Source organism: Balaenoptera borealis (genome assembly GCF_965194805.1).
Source record: "Balaenoptera borealis genome assembly, chromosome: 12".
NCBI lineage: Eukaryota > Metazoa > Chordata > Mammalia > Artiodactyla > Balaenopteridae > Balaenoptera > Balaenoptera borealis.
The window spans coordinates 46652553-46672362 of record NC_138869.1 but is presented as its reverse complement, the minus strand read 5'-3'; the positions used below and the strand labels follow the sequence as shown (position 1 = coordinate 46672362).

General features: G+C 46.7%; 1 pseudogene across 1 annotated transcript in view; it reads right to left on the bottom strand.

The window, feature by feature from the left end:
• The window catches only part of LOC309607393 (small ribosomal subunit protein uS19 pseudogene), a 48259-nt pseudogene extending 33341 nt beyond the window's left edge, over positions 1 to 14918 (bottom strand). The window contains exons 1-2 of the transcript XR_014249664.1: positions 14897 to 14918; positions 14180 to 14709 (exon numbers count right to left, since the gene is read on the bottom strand). The product of XR_014249664.1 is annotated as a small ribosomal subunit protein uS19 pseudogene (transcript). The remainder of the gene's footprint in view (positions 1 to 14179; positions 14710 to 14896) is intronic.
• Between the last annotated feature and the right edge of the window lie 4892 nt (positions 14919 to 19810).

Here is a 19810-nt window from a genome sequence, read left to right as displayed (position 1 = left end):
GCAAATCTCCGTCTGGCAACTCTGAATCTTGGGCTCTTTTTACCCCACTCAGCTATCTAGCAGGATGTAGGTGGCCACGGATTTTGTGAAGTTCCCTGCACTGGGTGGATGCCCGCAAGAGGGCACCAGGCCTCTGCATGTGAGCATGGGTCCCGGTGGAGAGGTGCCACCGTGGCATTGCCTGCTTCCAGCAGCAGGTGGAAGTATGAGCAAGAGAATCGTTACCCATCTTTAATTAGCCGGGAATGGTCTTACACTTGAGACACTGAGACTTGTGGACTTCAAGCTGGGGTACACCTGTCCTGGGATCCTGTCTTTAAGCTTTGATGTGTTTTTTTATCACAGATTTTTTGCATTAATTTTTATTTTTTAAAACATCGTGTTCAAATATTTTTTATCATAATTACTGAGCTTTTAGGTACTTCCTTAAATTTTGTACCCCAGGGAGTGTCTCACTCACCTCACTATTCCTGGCCCTGGCTACAAAATTTGAATTTTCCAAGGCGTATATAAACAATGACAAGGTACTGGTTTCTAGATCTTCAAGGGAACTGGTTTCTAGATCTTCAGCTTCTCCATTACTCTTTACTAGAGCTGATGGTAGAGCCCTCTTTCATAATCATCCATTTCCCTCTTTAGCGTGTGTTGCCCTGGTGTGTAAAAAACTCTGAGGATGCACAACAAAGGGATAATTTGAAATACTGCTGTAAGGAGGCAAAAGACTGGGTAAAAACTCCTTTTGCAAGTTCAGTTGTTTCCAGTTCTTTGCCTTCAACAGCCTTGGAGAAGAGCCTAATGCTCACAGACCATGCAAAATAGATTCTGACGACAGAGCGCTTTTGACCTGTACCTTAGGAGAAGTTCAAGTATTAAGTGACATCACTCTTTTCAGTGACACCAGCCTACTTATCTGAACAAGACTGGAGTAATATTGACACTGAGCCCTGCTTCACTCTAGGATACATGAACCAATGAAAGAAAAATCCATCCATCTGATTAAGAGATTCCTATTTAATCATGTGAGAGGGCGGTTTCTGGAAGGGTCTTTCTCTGTCTGCTTGTTGGCCCTTAACCAGTGTGCTGGAGCCATGTGCTCAGGCTCCAACTGAGCCTTGCTGTCTCCTCCCTGTCCCACCACCGCTGCCACTCCTATTCCTAATCCTTTTGCATTTGGCTGTTCCTACCACCTTCCTCAGCCTAGCTCATCCCAGCCAAGGGAAGGGAGAGTCAAGGGGAGAAAGTACAGATGGAGACCCCCTGTGTGGAGAAGGGGGTGCCCTGAGAGACCTGGGGCTGGTAATGGTGGCCCTTGCTGTGGGATCCTGGAGAAGGCCTGTGGGGCATGTTGGCCCCCAATTTCTTCACCTGCAAAATGAGGTTTAGCTTAGATGACCTCTTAAGACTCTTGAGTCCAGGATTCTGCCCAACTATCCTCGGGAATGTCTTTTGTAGAATTCTCTCCAGAAAAGAAAGCTGTTGGGTGGTTGTTTCCTCTGCCCAAACAAGCCCCCGCCCCCCGACACTTTACTTTCTGCAGCGATCGTAGGCCCTGCTCTCTCTCTCTTAAATCCTAAACAGGTACAAATTCAGATGCCAGGTGGACACCGCCACCTAGGAGTCCTTAGGCACCTAAGTTAACATGTTTCAAAAGAGAATTTGGCATCTCCCACTCAAGTCTGCTTCTCTTCCTGAGATCACCATCTCCATGGGAGGTCCCCACCTTACCAGTCACTCAAGCCCCAGACCTGTGAGGCATCACAGGCGCCTCAGTGTCTGTCACGCTTGAGATCCAAGTCATCAGGACTCCCGGTGATTTTACTTGCTGAGGAAGTCTCAGATCACCTCTCCTGTTCTGCTGCTACTAGGCCCAAGGCTCCTGCTTGACCCTTAAAAATAATATCCTTCCTGGCTCCCATTTCCCGCCACATCTCTCCCAGCCTCCCTAAACCATAGCGTTTCCTGCGTAACCACTAGCTAGCTATACAGCAGAGAAGGCTGGTTCAAACTTTGGTTAGAGTCGGCCCCTGGAATGCGAACTTCCCTCCCACACACGTACACATATTTGCTTCAACTGAAAGCATTAATGTGTCCTGGATGCCTTAAACCTCTAGGCACATTCTTCTTTTGATTTTGGCTTTGCTGACAGTGGAGATATTAATAAAAACAAAGAAAATGAGCAATGTGTGCATTCCTGATGTGTGCTGGGCTCTGACCCGCAAGCCCCTATGTCCTGACAACAACCCAGGAATTACCTCATTTAATATTCATAATAACCTAGGAGAGAGGTATTATTAAGCCTATTTTACAGTTGAGGAAAATGGAGTACAGAGAGGATAATTTTTCTAAGAACATCCATGGATGGGGCTGGATTTCCAGCACAGGTCTGTTGAGTTCCAAGGCCCATGTGCCATCTACTATATACATTCAGTTCTTCCTGAATCTTGAAGAAAGTTTTCAGATAATTCATGATGTGATTGTGAAAGTTTTGTGAAAAGGAGTTGATGGTGATGTGCATTGGTGGGTATTTGAGATTGCTGGTAGGGACTCCTGTAAAAACACATTTTCCAACCAGATTTTCCAGGGCTGTTTCTGAAGCTTAACATTAGATTCTACTTTACCTGCTTTCATGGGTGACTTATGAAAAGCATGGTTTATGAGTGTCTCTTTCAGGCTAAAAATCATGACACAATCTACGAAGAAACTAACCATCTTCTCCACTAGAATGTACTGCTGTTTCATACAGTGTGAGAACACAGCCAGGGGAGAAACATCTCAGAGATCAATGCAATCTTCAGATGAAAAGACCGAGGCCCAGGGAGGTTAAGTGACCAGCCAAGGTCAAGCAGCTTGCAAGAGAATGAGCCCAAGAGTCTGACTTTGTTAGTAGAAAGAGCTTTGTGCAAACCATTTCTCCCAACAGCCAACTAGTAAGTACTGAGTGCCTTCCATGTGCCAAGCACTCTGCCAGGAGCTGGGCCATGAGACCTGGATCCTGTTCTTGAGGTGTTCACCTTGCTTGCTGAGGGACTTGGCATTTTAAGGAGCTCAGAAACAGAGGGATGGGGCTGGGTTTTCCCCCTAAGAGTAGCTCTCCTGTTTCGCATTGTTGGGAAAACAACTGTGCAGTAGTCGTAGGAAAATGTCTTTCAGAATAGGACATACAAGCCAAATAGCTAGGTCAGAGACAAATTGGAAAACTAGTGTTTCCTCCAGTTCATCATCAAGTTTCATCAGGAAAACCTTACACCAGGTTGAAGTTACTCATTGGTAGTGAAATAGGGTCAGGAAGAAACCCTGGATTTGGATTCCAGCTCTGCCACTTTCTAGTTCTGGGACCGTTGGGAGAGTCACAATCTCTGAGCTGTGGTTTCTTCGATTGCATGGCTTGAAATGGGAGAACAGAGCATCAGAGCCAAGCTCACAGACATGGATGGAGACAAACTTCTTAGCCTCTCATGTTCACCAACCATGGCTGCCTTAACTGTGGTTACTGCAGTCTCTTCGAATCCCCTCTGAATTATTCTCTCCGAGGCCATGGGAGAAGGCATCAGAGAAGGGCTTGGAATCCATATCTGTTAAGCTGTCACCCACTCTGCTTCCACAAACCAATTCAACTTTCTGGGGTGATGAGAGGATGTACCCTCGGAGGTGAGAGCAGAAAACCATCCCTTGGGGACCGTGGTGACCCAGCTTAGGATGAATCTCTGGGGCTGTTTCCCCATCTGTAGAGAGGGCATAATGCCTCTCTCACACCACTGTTGTGAAGACTAAATATACATAAAGCCTCTTGCCCACTGCTTGGCACACAGTTTTGAAGACCATGAGAAAGCAGTACTGTATGAAAAAAAGCTTTGGAAATAAGACTGCCGTATATAAAAGATAATAAAAAGCCATGACTTTTACCTGGGTAGGAAAAGCCACAATGAGCTCAACTGTGACCTAATATCATACTGAAAAGACAATTCTCTTGGAAAGATAGTCTGGCAATGTAGTTGGAGCTGAACTAATACGGACCAGGTCAAATTGAAGGTTAGGTCAGTGGTTCTTAACCCCAGCCAGACATTAGAATCACCTAAGGTACTTAAAGGAAAAACCAAACCCAACAGCCAGGCTTCACTGTAGACTGATTAAATCAATCAGAATCTGTGGGGAGTGGGACCAGGCACTGGGAGTAGTTAAAGCTTTCCAGGTGATTCCAAGCTACAGTGATTGAGAACTACTGACTTAGGTGAAGCTACCTAATCTTAGGTTAAGATTTAGAAAGAAATCCATCAGCTCCAGAATATCTCCCCCCATGGTCTGCCTCAGTCTGAATTTCCTACCATTCTAAGCACTGAACAGTGGTACCCTGCACAGTAACCAGGATTGGCTACAATCAGTTTGGTTACTGTTCTATATTGATTTTGACAGGAAGTAGAGGTTCATCTTGAAGGACTTGGTATAGTAAGTTAATTTCAGTACGAATGTTTATCAGTTAGGATTAGAATTTGTTGCATATAATGAAAATCCAAAATAAAAGAGCCTTAAACAAGACAGAAGTCTAGAGGCAGGTAGTCTAACGCTGGTATGGCATCTCTATGGTCATAGGGGACACAACGTTCCTTTTATTTTCCCACCCTACTGTTCTAGTGGGGGCTTTCCATCTTTGAGGTCACTTCATGGTCCATGATGGCTGCTGGTGCTCCAACCATTATTATCCACATTATATCCACATCAAGTAAAAACAAAAGGAGAATGGACAAAAAAGGTCCAGTCAGCTTCTTTAAAGAGCCTTTTCTTTTTCTTTTATCTCATAGGCCAGAACTTTGTCAAATGTCTATCGGCAAGGAAGGCTGAGAAGTAAAACCCTTTAGGTAGGTCCCTCTATACCCCAAATAAAATTAAACTTTATTAAGGAAGAAGGGGAAGTGGTAGGTGACCAGCAGTTTGTGCCATAGAGCCATTGCAGATCCAAAGCCTGAACGTGGGAGGGAACTAGAGGCTAGGAGGCAGGATAATTAAGAGGTCTTGAAGGAGGAATGGTGATTCATTCGTGTGGTTCCCGAAAACTTGCTGCCGTGGGTCTTTCAGTAAGAGAAGCTTACTTTCAATTGCGTAGCTGGGTCAAGCCTTCATTCCTTTCAACAAGTTCCTAGTTTCTAGGCATGGCCATCTCAGCCTTAGTTTTGGATCAGTCGTCTCATAGGCCAGCCCTTTTCTTGAGAAGCCTGGACCTAGAAGGCTATTACACCCCAGGTGCCTTCCTGCCTGCCTACAACTGGATGGTAGAATCATTATTGCTGGTCCTGAGTCAAAAGCCACAGGGCATATCTTGACAGACCTTGGCTGAATTCTGTGAAGCTTTTTCTTTTCTGCTCCTCTGAGGAGTTAGATGCACCCTGTGTCAGTTAAGGTACCAGCAGGAAGCAGAATCCAACTCAGGTAGTTCAAAGGACTATAACGAAAGGGGTACAGGCAGTCGTCGTTTTGCACAGCTCTGATATGCATGAATTTCAATGATCAGTAATTTCAATTATTTTAGTTAGGTAACACCAGTCCCCCAACAAGATGGTTAAAATTTCAGTTACATTTGTATATGAACTGTGAACAATTGTATAAAGCTGCAGTTGCTGAAGTATAATTGGACGGCCAGCTCATCAGTCCACAAATCACTATGTAAACAACAAATGCACAGCATGATCATGACCAATCATGTCACCTCTTTCAAAGCCTGTTGGTGACTGGTCACTGGACATCTGTTACTCAATTCATGCACAGACAGCAAAGTGTGTGGTTGTGTTGCTTCCTTGTTTCCCAGTGATAAATCCATGTGACTTTTTACAAAATGGTTAACTGAAAGAGGGAACTGGCTAATAAAGATGAAAATGCAGGAAGGAAATGAAAAGTGATAATACTGGAAGTAAAATTTGAATAGCATATTGATGGAGTTACAGAAGAAAGAGCTGACTGTGGGAGTTGACACTGCTGCCATTGGAGACTCTGGATATGCAGCCAGAGGAACTTAGGGAAGGTGAATTTAATACATAAATGAATAAGTGAAGAAAATGATGGAAGTGATGAAGATGTCCCAGAGGAAGTGATGCCAGCAAAAACCTGCTGGTTTTAAAGGAACTCTCAAAGGTATTCTGTGACACTGAAAGTAAAAAGGATAAAATAGTGGCAGCTGATCCAGACTTAGAGTATGTCAATTTGCCAAGGCAGAGGAAAGATGTTCACTCTCTATCAAAATATACAACAAGGAGAAGCAGGCAAACACTGTTCAAAGCGTTCTTGGTAAGATTTTTACGAAGAAATACTTTTTATCCTCAATGTTTCTAATGCTTCAAATTAGTTTATTTAATACTAATTTTTACTACTTTTTCTCTTACCAATAGTAAGAGGGCTTTAGTGTTTTGACAAACGTTTTGAAAGGTCACAGAATAATCATATTTTTTTCCCACTGATTATTAAGGTTGTTTTGCACGGTCATTTTTACAGTCCCAAAACTACTGTGCAAAGTGAGGACTCCTGTATTTACAGAGATGGGGCACTATCAGCAAACGAGCAAGGGACGGCAGGGCATTCTAAGGCTAGACACGACAGAAGGCACACGGCAGAAGGGCCAGGGGAGCAAATAGTGCATCTGGAGCCATGAAGCAGGTACACACGGGACGAGATCTCTGTGTGGAGGGACACAGCCACAGACAGAAAATGCAAGCACAGAGGGGACTGGGAGAAACATCCCACCCTCCTGACTTTGCAGGTGCTTTTCACTGGGTGAATCCAGCTGAAAGGCAGCTTGCAGTAGGACCAGGCAATGCAGTCAGGTCAGACTAGGGCATACAAGAGGGTGGAGGTGGGTGGAGCTTGGAAGGGGGGCATAAGTACACCTAACACTGTGCTGTCATTTTTATGTCCATGCCCTACAGTTGAGGACAGAGTTACCCGCCTCTCTGATGCTCAGTAAAAACTAAGTGAACACAGATGGGAATCTAGGTTTTCATTCTCTCAATATAAAGTCCCTTCTAACATCCACTGTGCTCCAGAATTCCCTTAGTGATGCTTGTCATATTGGCTGGGACACAAAACACAGAGAGTTAGAGGACAATTGGGAGGAGGAAAAGCAAACTCAATGTTTAAAAGAAAAATTTCTATTGACAGCCCCCCAAACTCAGTAGATTTTAAGCAAGATGGGCTAGGAAAGTGTCAAGTTACATACTAAATAGCACTGACAGAATGTCAGGGCAGGCGTGGGTACATCTCTCTCAGATGTGACTGAATATAAAGCACGTTGCTTGGGATCAAGTTTTAAAGCATCTTACTAACATGAGAGTTTCTACAACTTATATAAGAGAGCTTGTGTGTTTTAGTTATGTCTTTGGAAAGCTACTGGAGGTCTGGGGCATTCATTAATCAAAAACTTGCTATTTAAACAGGAAAGAGGCTCTGGTTGCTCTTCTTCAGAATGCTTGATTGCTACGAATGGTCTACTGTTAGGAGATGGCTGTACATATTGCTATTGCCCGGGGGCTAGTCCATCCAGGAGGTTCCAGTCCCTGGGGTCTACCCACTAAGCCCATTTAAGTTACTCATGCTGCCAGCTTCCTTGCAAAAGGATGGAGAGGATCAACAGGGCAGAGTTTCTCACCCTTGGCACTACTGACATTTTGGGCCATATAATTCTTTGTCATGGGGGCTGTCCAGTGCATTGTAAATATTTAGCAATATACTTGACCTCTACCCACTAGGTGCCAGCAGTACCAGTGTTGGAGCAGGCAGATAGCTAGACAGGAACAGAGAAAGGGGGACATGGGCCAAATGGCAGGGAACCAAACATCCTGTAGTCAACAGGGGTCCTTGGGCAAAGAAAAGCAGGACCCTCCAGACTGACGGGGAACCATACATTTTGGGGTGATAAGTGTCCTGGAGGCAGGCAAGGAAAGGTGGGAAAAGGCGGGAATCTCTGCTGTCTGAAGGTAACCTTTTGGTCATTATGCTCTCATTACAATAAAATTAGCCTTGCAGATAAGTTTCCATAATGCACCGAGGCCATGACACTTCCGATCAAGACTAAATAAGGACAAAATTCCCTCCTCCTCTCCACAAGGTGGAGCTGGGATGAATATCAGGGGCTACAACCCCAGACCCCTCACTCCCCAGTGAATATTCTGCCCCTTCATTTCTACACCCCCATATAACCTGCTTGCCAAAGAAACTCAGCACAGCTACTCACCTGAGACTGCCCACCCTCCCTTTGAGAATGTGCTATCAATTAAATAAATCTTCACTTTGCTTTCTTGACCTCCCTGTCTGTCTCTGAATTCTTTTTTTTCTTTTTAATTTTATTTATTTATTTATTTTTGGCTGTGTTGGGTCTTCGTTTCTGTGCGAGAGCTTTCTCTAGTTGCGGCAAGCGGGGGCCACTCTTAATCGCGGTGCGCGGGCCTCTCACTATCGCGGCCTCTCTTGTTGCGGAGCACAGGCTCCAGACGCGCAGGCTCAGCAATTGTGGCTCATGGGCCTAGTTGTTCCGTGGCATGTGGGATCTTCCCAGACCAAGGCTCGAACCCGTGTTCCCTGCATTGGCAGGCAGATTCTCAACCACTGCGCCACCAGGGAAGCCCATGTCTCTGAATTCTTTCTGCCATAAGACAAGAAGCTATTCCCCGATCTTTGGCGAGCAACAGCCAGAAGACTTGCCTCAGCCTCTCGCCTCTCTTGAGCTTGAGAGGCGCTGCCTTACTTCCTGCCATTACTCTCTCTCTTACCTCTCTCTCCCTCCCTCTCTCTCTCTCTTCTGCTTTCTTATTGTCTGTCGCATTTTCAGACCTACTGCCACAATGATGGGGTCAAGCCGTAAAAGCCACTAAGATGCTCACCACGAGAAATCTCCCTTCAGATGATGAGTGGGTTGTGCAATGGACTACAGAGACGGTAGGTCTGTCCGCCCACCTCAAGACAATTTCCACGCAACGTTTTAGGCACACAGTTAAAAGCATAACCCTGGGACTTCCCTGGTGGTCCAGTGGGTAAGACCCCAAGCTCCCAGGGCAGGGGGCTCAGGTTCGATCCCTGGTCAGGGAACTAGATCCTGCATGCATGCTGCAACTAAGAAGTCCGCATGCCACAGCTAAAGAGCCTGCATGCCACAACTAAGACCTGGCGCAGCCTAAATAAATCAATATTTTAAAAGAACAAGAATAAAAATAAAAATAAAAGCATAACCCTGCCCCCTCCTCGCAGTTACCCTTATAGGCTTATTATTGGTCCACCTATGCCTCACTATCCTTGTCTCGTCTCTGTGTCCCTATCTCACTCTTACTTTTGCAGCTTACTCTGCTGGAAATGGGGGAAAAGAAATCTGTCAGGCATTTTCCAACCCTGTCGCTAGGTCCTGCACTTCTCATTGTGCAAGGCGTGTCAGGAAAACTTTCCGGCCCTTCTCACAGGCAGCTAGGGACCCCAACCATAGGACCCCCCCAAGCTTTGCGTCCTTTGGATTTGCCTTATCCACCATTTAATTAACCATCATCAGGTTCACTTGTGTGGAAATATAAAACACAGCCTTACTTAGAGTTTGCACCCTGGCCATGGCAGCTGAGTTCCTTCAGGAGCTCCCTCACTCTGTGGGTGGTCTGTGGGTGTACCCAAGGGTGTTGGGAAGGGGGACCCATGGTGGTAGGAGGATGCCTCAGGCCGCCATTCTTCTCCACCCAGCATTCCGCAGGCCCCCTCCATGGTCCCTCCCATCCCCACTCCTGCCTTGTCCTGTAGGGGCGGGTCTGCTGCGCTTACCTCCCCAGGCTTGAGGGATCCTTAATGGCCAGTGCCTGTTTTTGGAAACTTACCACCCTTTTAGAGAAAAGATGCTTCCCTGACTAAATGGGTCCTAGAACCATGAGGATGTCCATTCCAGGGGGACATACCCTGGAACACAGGGATTAATACTGCCACAGAGTCTACAGAGGAGCCTTCAGGAAGGTCGCTCCTCCCGGGTTCCACGGATGCCAGGATAGGACACAGGCCCCAGGACGCTGTGGCCAGCAGGACCGCCTTATGGGGGAGTAGCTAACCCCCATTTTGGCTAGAGCTGACAGGACTAGGTGGAAGGGGACACCTGGAACCCCTCCTGCCTTGGGGAGTCCCTACAGGCCCTCCTAACCCTAGTGCTCCTCTCTGTTACAGGAGTACCCTCTACCTGAAGGAACGATGGGAAACACCTCCTCCATATCCAAGGACTCACCCCTCCAGTGCATTCTGAGTCACTGGAATAAGTTTTCTCTAGATCCTTTAAAATGCAAAAAGCTTGTTTTCTTTTGTGAAACAGCCTGGCCCCAATATAAACTTGAGCACGATGAGGCCTGGTCTGAGAATAGAAGCCTCAACTGTAATACCATCCTACGGTTTGACATTTTTGCAAAAGGCAGGGAAAATGGACAGAAGTTCCTTATGTTCAGGCTTTTATGGCCCTAAGAGAGAACCCGGAGCTATGCAAGTCCTATGTTAGGGAACCTTGCCAGCTGGGACCCATTCAGGCTACAAAAGCCCTCTCTAGTGGCATCCCTGGAGGAACAGGTGCCCCAGACAGAAAACCCAAGCCCCAATGCTCTTTAACCACCTTCAGCCCCTCTCCTGTCCTATAAGTCTCTTTACCCTTCTGTACCAGAAGTGCAGCTGGAGCTTCTTTGCCCCCTTCAAGAAGTAGTACACCCCTTTTTCTTTGTCTGACCTCAACCAGTGCTGTACTCGTTCGGGCAGATTTTGGGAGGACCCTAGCCAGTTCACCAAAGAATTCCAGGGACTGACTCTCTCCTTTGACTTTACCTGGAAGGACCTAAATATTGTCCTTTCCCACTGCTGCACCACTGAGGAAAAGACCCGTATTTGGGCACAGGCTGAAACATATGTTGATGGATTACATGTTGTCCAACCACAACAATACCCTGTGGGCATGATGGCAGTGCCTCTAATGGATCCCAATTGGGACTATAAACCAGGCCAGGCTGGTATCACTAGCAGGGACCACATGACCCTTTGCCTCACTGAAGGGATGAAGCGATGCATAATTAAACCTGTTGACTATGATAAGGTTAAAGAGATCACCCAAGGCCAAGATGAAAATCCAGCCTTATTTCAGGCCCAATTAGTAGATGCCCCTAGAAAGTATACAAATGTGGACCCATACACGTTTGAGGAACACATTGTATTTGCAACCCACTTCATTAGCCAATCAGCCCCTGAAATCCATTGGAAGCTTCAAAAGCTTGCCATGGGGCCCCAAACCCCTCTCAACCTTCTAACTGACACAGCCTTTAGTGTCTTTAACAATAGACACCAGGCTGAGCAAGAAAGGAAGGAACAGCGTGACTTAAGAAAGGAACAACGGCAAGCCAGGCTTTTGGCAGCTGTCATGACAAGACCTCCTGGTCACCCCAAAAGTACTCCCAGAAGACCCCCCCGCCAGGAAAGGGAGCCTGTTTTAGCTATGGGAGCCCCGAACACTAGAGCAAGGAATGTCCTGGAAACACGTTCCAGCCTCCACCCAAGACGCCATGCCCACTCTGTAAGAAGATATACCAGTGGAGGAGGGAACTGCCCCCAGCTCTGAAGGGAGCGAGGAAATTCCCCCATGCCAGTCATGGCAGTGGTTGATTGCCGGGACCTGGGACCTCCCAAGGCTCCCAAGAAGACAGTCATCATCACACGGGAGGAACAGTCATCAGTGGGTGACCACTAACGTGGCACGTAAGCTTGTCCAGTTTCTAGTGGACACAAGGGCTACTTACTCTGTCCTGACTTCTCATGCTGGGCCCCTTGCCCCTGAAACCTGCTCTATTGTTGGGGTAGAAGGAAGACCAAATCTAGAACATTTCACCACCCCTCTCACTTGCACCTGGGGAAAGACCCTTGTCACACAAGTTTCTTGTCATGCCTAAATGCCCCAGCCCATTTATTGGGAAGGGATTTTCTCTCAGCCTTGGGAGCAACTCTTACTCTCCCTGAAAACCAAAACCAAGGCCTATTTTTGGCTGGGTTATGCATTATGGACAGCGCAAAATATTCCCCCCAAATTAAAAAAACAAAAAACAAAAAACCTTACAGATCCACAGGTCTGGGATCAGGGAACCCCAGGGAAAACAAAGTTTGTCACTCCTGTAAAAATCACCTTAAAGGAGGCTAATAACTTCCCTTCCAGGCATCAATACCCTCCCTTTCCAGTAAACTCTCCGTTTCTCAGCTCTTTTGCTTCTCATGAGATCATGTCCCCTTTAACCACACCCATCCTAATGGTCTTCCTTGTTATTCACACTGGCACAGCTCCACCTTACAAACATCCACTCTCAGACACCATAAATGCCATTGCTAAAGTTACTAACTCATCTGACTGTTGGATCTGCCCCCACAGCTGTACCTCCCCAAAGGACCTACATCTTTTAGGACTCCCTGCCTCCTTGAAGGACATGGTGGCGCTAACAGCAAAATATTCTGGGTTCTCATCTACCACCCAGTGAGGTAAGGAAGGACTGGGGCAGGAACCAACTGGAGGCCAAACTCTCTGGAACAGACACCCTCCTCCAAATCAGAGGGAAGGGTATTTCATCTTTTAGGTAAAGCTAGCCTCTGCTATTTACTGCTATTAGCAACCAGGGACAAGAATTAGGATGGCTTAATGAAAACACAGTACAATCACACTCTACTTTTTAGTAATCACAGTTGGGTGGCAGACACCAACCAGACTGCCAATATCCAACATGTGGGGAACATCATTACCTGGTGGAAGAACCTAGTGACTGGAATAAATAAAACTAAAACTCACAATAAAAGCATAATATTCAATAATAGTTAACAATACACAAGAGATGACCAGCACAGGGATTGGACAATATTCCAGACTAATGTTTAATATAACTAATAACTGTATTCAGATATACTCCAACTTCTCCCTGTTACAGCTGCTGTATCGAAACCTGAGGTGTTGAGAGAAAAAAACTCATGGCTTCAGGAAACTCCAACTTCAAAAGACGATGTGGCAGGGATTTCAGCCCATCTCACCTGAAGATGAGGACTAACACCAGCCACTGGATCTACTCCCCACTCTCCATCTCCGCCACTGTAAACAACCCCGAGATCCCTATCTCTGACAGATAGCAAGGAGACCTGGACCCACAGGTAGGGACAATGCCCGTGCTCACTCGAAGCAGTTACAGAAGATGGACCATCGACCCTTTGCCCCTTAAAAGATTTTAAGGGTGCAGACTCCTTGAAGTGGGAATGTTAGAGCAGGCAGATAGCTAGATGGGAACAGAGAAACGGGGACATGGACCAAATGGCAGGAAACCATACATCGTGTAAACAATGGTGGGGGGCAGGGGGGCTCCTCCGGCAGACAAAGAAAAGCAGGAACCTCTGGACTGACAGGAAACCACACATTTTGGTGTGATAAGTGTCCTGGAGGCAAAGAAAGGTGTGGAAAGGCGGGAATCTCCGGCGTCCGAACGTAACCTTTTGCTCATTATGCTCTCATTACAATAAAACTTTACAGATAAGAAGTTCCCATCAAGCACCGAGGCCATGACACTTCCTATCAAGACTAAATAAGGACAACGGGGGGTGGTGGTGGTGGTGGTGGGATGAACTGGGAGATTGGGATTGACGTATATACACTAATACGTATAAAATAGATAACTAATAAGAACCTGCTGTATAAAAAAATAAATAAAATAAAATTCAAAAAAAAAAAAAGACTAAATAAGGACAAAAATTCCTCCTCCCCTCAGCAAGGTGGAGCTAGGATGAAAATCAGGGACTATGACCCCAAGCCCCTCCCTCCCTCTCCTCCCTTCCCCTCCCCCCCTCCCCAATGAATATCCCGCCCCTTCATTTCTACACCCCACATAACCGGCTTGCCAAGAAAACAGCCCAGCTACTCAGCTCTGAGCCTACCATCCCTTAAATAAATCCTCGCTTTGCTTTCTTGACCTGTCTCCTCTCTGAATTCTTTCTGCAATGAGAGGAGAGACTACTCTCCGGTAACACGGGCTCCAGCTGTAACAGCCCAAAATACTTGCAGGCATCGCCAAATGTCCCCCGCGGGGCAAAACCACCCCCTGTTGAAAAGCTGAGAAACAGTAAGGGAGAGGGTACCTGGGAAGCCCTCACAGAAAGAAGCCGTGCAAATATAATAGCAGTTGAGGCAGACCTTGTTTGTTTGATGCTTTAAATTCCAATGTCTTCCTTTCTTTTCTGTAGAGAGAAGTCTGTGCCTTTACTGGCCAGCCCGCTACTTGAGGGCAACGAAGCGGGAGGAGTGCGTGGCCCCCATGCCCGGCCGGCCGTGCTTCACAGGCTTATAGGTGATGAGAACTCGCCTAGGTAGTGGCCAGTCATCTCAGGGTTGGTTTTCACCTGGCTGAAAGTCTTGCCGCTGTAATCACCCTCCAAGCTGCCCACCATCTTGGGCAGGATGATCACGCCGTGCTGCACGTCTCCACCACCTCAGGCTCCTCCGTGGGAGGCACCGCCCTCTCGGCCTCGCGCAGGCGCTTCAGCAGCCACTCGACGGCTGCTTCCTCCGCAGGCCGTAGTGCAGCCGCCGCCGCTGCCTCGGGCTGTACGGCTGCATCAGCTGCTCGCAGGCCGTGTTCAGTAGCTGGTCGAGGTCCACGCGGCCGTAGGTGAACTTGCGGAAGGTCCACTTCTGCTGTTCCTCCGTCACCTTGTTGGCACTTCCTAAATTCCAGTATCATCACTTAACGCGACTTATAAGGAAACCGTATTTCCCAAGCCAAAATTCAGGACATATGACTTAACAGAGGCTTAAAACAAAACAAAACAAAACACGTCTATGAACGTATTTATTCGCCAGCACTCTACAGTTTAAATCACACTTGTATAGGTTTTTTCCCTTCTCTCTTACCCCTTTTATCCTTTACAGGCATTTCCCTTAACAAATCTCTTGCATGTCTAATCCTGTCTTGGCTCCTGCTTCTAGGAGGACTTGACCCGGTTCAGTGACTCAAAAAAAAAAAGGTACTGGTGAAGGAAGAAACCTATGGCCATCGAGGGTGCCGCTCAGATGGCTCTAACATAACCTGCCGCCAAGAGCTGGAGCTGACTGACAACCTTGGCTGCCACCCGGGGTTACAGGGGCCAGTCTTTCCCTGGCTGCCTCTGGGCAGTGACTGAGATCGGCAGGGGCACCAGCATGGAACCTTTCCCACCAGAGAGGTGACCCCTCTAAAGGGAAAGTTTAGCCTGGGGACACCCCAGAGGCCTGGCCACGATTTTCTCAGAACTGTGCTGTGGTCTGAGGTTCTTCCTAACCAGTCCTTCTTCCCCCCTCTCTTTACACAGGGTCAGACCTGTACTGCAGAGGGCTCTCTCTGCAGACTGCTGCTCTTGAGCCTTCACAGATGTTTCCCCCAATCGATCTCTTGCACTGCAAATCCCATTTTCCTGTCTGCTTCTCAGAGGATCTGACATGTAATGGATTCCCCTCACTAAAAAAAAAAAAAAAAAAAATTATATAGAACAATGTAATATGTAGCCAAACTGTTTCCGAGGTAATCGAATAGTTATATTACTTAAAACCAGGGATGTACCAGAAAATTGGGATGTACAATCATCCTGTCTATGTTTCCTAGAAGAGTGGATTATATTTCGTTTTTTAATTAATTTTTTAATTGGAATATAGTTGATTTACAATGTTGTGTTAGTTTCTGCTGTACAGCAAAGTGAGTCCGTTATACATACACATGTATCCACTCTTTCTAAGTGAGGATTTCTGTACTAAGAACGGCCACTTCTTATTGCCTTCCCCGCCCCTCTACCTGGAACTTCCTCCAATAATTCATGGGACACCTGCACACCAATGTTACCCTAATTCCTTCTCCTGCCCCCTCAACATGGCTTTGGAATATCATTCTATCCAGGTAGAGGAATGGAACCCTGGATCCATTCAGGTGACAAAGATATGAATCCTCTAAGCTAAGATACTATTTCACCCCTCCCCCCAAGGAAATCCCTCTCCTTCTCGTCCATCCCTCCTCCTCTTCCTCTTCAAATGTGAGGACCTCTATCCCACCATGAAGATATGAGACTAGGATATAAAGAAGGTTGGAACTTGAGGATCAAGGCTTGGCCTTTGTAATGACAAAGAGAAAAATAGTCCCTACCATCAGGCACTCAGAGCTAGGCTGCAACATTCTGCTGTCGAACAGAGCCAGTCTCGCAGATCACCAACCTCAGACAAGACTGACAAAACAGCATTCTGTAGTCATGTCTGAGCACAGACAAAAACGAAGCCACTGTGCAAACCACAGAAATCACCCAGCCCCAGCTAACACAAATAACAGCTGTCCCTTCACCAACCACGGCTTTAGCTCTGCTGCCTTTGTCTCACCTTCTATATAAAAACTGAAATTCCTGAGCATAGAATCGATCCTGCTTCCTGATAGCATCCAATCCAGAGCAAACCCCTGCTTCCTTAAAACTTCCCCCACATCACTTAACACAAGCACAAGTTCTATTCCAAGTCCCTTGTGCTAAGAGACCCTATGACTCCTCATCTATGCATGTACACAGCCTCCTTCCCTGCAACAAATCAGTAAATCCAACTTTGTTCCTAGTGGTCTTTGGCTACAGGGCATAGACAGGTGGTCCACAGGTGCTGGATCCAGCCTATGAAAGAAAAAGAGAAGAAATGAAAGGCAAGACAATGATGAGAAAAAAGGTCTCAGTACAAAGAGTCGAGGTGTAGATGAATCTCCTGACTAGGGTTCCAATTCTAACTCAACTTGCTCTGTGCCCTTGAACAAATCATACACAAGTGGAAATACATTGAACCTTCACAGGGCTGCAAAGTTAACTCTGATGTCTGAGCAGTCATCAGTTTAGAAACGCACAGGACACCTGTGAGAATGGCTATCATCAAAAAGAATACAAATAACAAATGTCAGCGAGGATGTGGAGAAAAGGGAACACTCGTGCACTGCTGGTGGGAATGTAAATTGGTGCAGCCACTGTGGAAAACAGTATGGAAGTTTCGCAAAAAACTAAAAATAGAACTATTTTATGACCCTGCAATTCCACTCCTGAGTATATATCAAGGAAAAATGAAAACACTAATATGAAGAGATACATGCACCCCTATGTTCACAGCAGTATTATTTACAATCGCCAAGATATGGAAGCAACCTAAGTGTCCATCAACAGATGAATAGATAAAGAAGATGTGGTATATAAATACAATGGAATACAACTCAGCTATCAAAAAAGAAATTTTGCCATTTGCAGCAACATGGATGGACCTGGAAGGTATTATGCTAAATGAAATAAGTCAGAGAAAGACAAATACTAGACAAATCCAAATACAAAGACAAATGATATCACTTATATGTGGAATCTAAAAAAATACAACAAACGAATATAACAAAAAAGAAGCAGGGAATTCCCTGGTGGTCCCGTGGTTAGGACTCCACGCTCTTACTGCTGAGGGCCCAAATTCAATCCCTGGTCGGGGCACTAAAATCCCACAAACCACATGGTGCAGACAAAAAACAAAAAACAAAAAACAAGCAGACTCACAGATATAGAGTACAAACCAGTGGTTACCAGTGGGGAGAGGGAAGGGGGGAGGGGCAATATAGGGGTAGGAGAGAAAGAGGTACGAACTATTAGGTGTAAAATAAGCTACAAGGATATATTGTACAACACGGGGAATATAGCCAATATTTTATGATAATTATAAATGGAGTATAACCTTTAAAAATTGTGAATCACTATATTGTATGCCTATAACATATAATTTTGTATATCAACTATACTTCAATAAAAAAAATAAATTAAAAAAAAAGAAAGAAAGAAACGCACATGCCTTTCAGGAGCAAAAACAGACCAATAATGATCGTCACCTTCCAGAGACTTATAAGCTCAAAGTTAACGGCTCAACTTTTAACTCGTGGGCCGAAGTAGAGGGCACCAGTTAGGAAAATTCATGCTTCTAGGAGGGACCAGACTAAAGGAACTGTGATCTCAAAGAGAAGAAATCGAAAGGTGGGCAGAAGGTTTTCTATGCATCCTACCTGAGCCAAGTCAGCTTGAGCTGCGGGCAGGCTGCCTGTGTTGAATGGTGCCGCCAGCCGGACGGCCTTTAAGCCACCTGTCCTACCACACGGCTGCCACTTTTAGCTGTGTGCTTTACCTGGGGGAGGATCTGGTCCCCAGGTGGGGAAATGCAAGCTCCAATGGCAAAGGGGGGCCCTAAGCAAGATGGAGCAACCTTTCTTGCCCTCAGTGGTGAAAATGTTAACCAGAAATGCCCTTGGCACAGTCTCACGGATGACCTGCCTATGCCCTCGACTGGAGATCCTGCAGTTTCCTTACTCACACGCTGGTGGCCCTAAACCTGGCTTTCACGGCCTTCTGTGCCCTGATGAGGGCCCAAGTTTCCTCACCCATACCCGGAAGCTATGGGGAAGGTTCCTTGCAGGCCGGTGAGGCGGAGCTCTTGGCCTCCTCCGTGCTGTTCCACCCTGAACAGAGTGCGATTCCTGGTTCTCAGCTGGTTCACTGGGTCTCAGGATACCAGCAGGCGGCCTGGACGGAGGCAGTCCAGACTCGCCAACAGGACGTTAACTGGGCCAACCGCCCTCCTGATCCCCCCCCACCCCACCACAACACCTTGCCTCGTCCTCGCCCTCCCCTCCCCCTACCTCGCTCAGGGCCTCCTCTGTCTCTGGACCTTGGGCTCCCTCAACTGTCCTCTGGGCCTCAAGGGTCTTTCTCACCCTCTGGGCCCCTCAGGCCTAGGTATTTTTTGCCCTAATTGTCCTCACCTGGTCCGCTTTAAACATAGTTTAAAATCATGGCTTAGAAGCGGGAAGGGAGGACGGGAGGCCAGGGCAGTTGGTTTACAAATGTGCCTCAAGATGGGCCTCATCCTCCCCTGGGAGATGGGTTGGAAGGAAGGCGGGGGATGAGTCTGGCCTCAGGCCCTTGCCTCACAGCTCCAGGATGAGAGCTTGCTCTTCAACTAGAAAGATCTGGAAGGATTAGGAGCTGAGGTAACCCAGGATCCTTGGGTGGGGATTTTTGTTGTTGCTGTCATTTTGGGGGCAGGCCTTGAACACCTTAGGGAGGGAGGGGCCCCCTGAGCACAAACAGTCCTTTATTTAATGGTCCCCTTGTGACAAGAGCCCTTTCACAGGAATTTGCTGGAAGAATTTGACCAATTGAGGAGACAAAGCTCATTGACTCCCTTCCTCTGTCCTCATGTCATCCGATATTTAGCATCTTAGGGCGGCTGTTCACAGAGGAGGACAGTGTGTGTTCCGCAGAAGCTCATCCCTAGCACAGCCATGATCTTCAAAACCCTCTTTCTAATTTTCTGGGTCCTCAAAGAACTTGGGAAAGGGGACCTGGAAAATGGCAATTCAGAAACTTGAGATGAGACCAAAGCATCATAGAAGGGCCCACCCTTCTCTACCCCAAACTCTGGGTATGGTGAGTTGGATCCAGGAAGCCCCAAGATGCCACCCTCCCCAAATGAGCCTGTTTGGTTCCTTTTATTCCTCAGTAGCCTGAATATGTTTTTCATCTCTCCTTCAGGCAAGAAAATATTAGGTTGCTGTTCCTAAAGAAACAATAGTCCTCTGTGCAGAGGTTTGGAATCAAGGGTAAATCTTGAGATGACCTATGTCTTACAGATGCAGAGTCTATTACCTTCTAGCTGCTCCGGCCCTAAGCGTTCCTGAGGGCCACGATAGAGTGCACGGTTTTCTTATTCAGTACCCAAAATGAAGGTTATGGGTTAAAGAATATTGCTGAGAAA